Below are 395 nucleotides of genomic sequence, written 5' to 3'. Positions count from 1 at the left end.
CAACGCTTCCGCGTTCACTTGCGCCGGATCCCCGTACGGCTTGAGCAAGCCCACGTAAGACACCGAGTGGGTGCGCATCCGTTTCGGAAGGTTCAGCGTGTGCGCCAGGCCCCGTTTGGCCGCAACGTTAAAGGGTCTGACAAACCGTGGACGAAACTTCGTCCTGAAGATAGCAGAGGCTGCATGTGTAGGCAGGTTTTGTGAATATACAAAATCAGATCTCCGACCTCAAAGCTGTCCACTTTGCCTCTTCCTTTTCCATCTGCATATTGTTTATGCAGGTCTCGGCTTTCAGCCATCGCATCGCGAACGTGTCGTAGGACACTCAGTCTGGTAGACAAGAAGTCAACGACTTCTTTACGGATGGTGAGGGGGCTTACATCAGCTAGCCGTGG

This window comes from Plasmopara halstedii, assembly GCF_900000015.1.
Source record: "Plasmopara halstedii genome assembly, contig: Scaffold_2881, whole genome shotgun sequence".
Classification (NCBI taxonomy): domain Eukaryota; phylum Oomycota; class Peronosporomycetes; order Peronosporales; family Peronosporaceae; genus Plasmopara; species Plasmopara halstedii.
The sequence above is the reverse complement of the archived record's forward strand: the minus strand, read 5'-3'. Positions refer to the sequence as shown.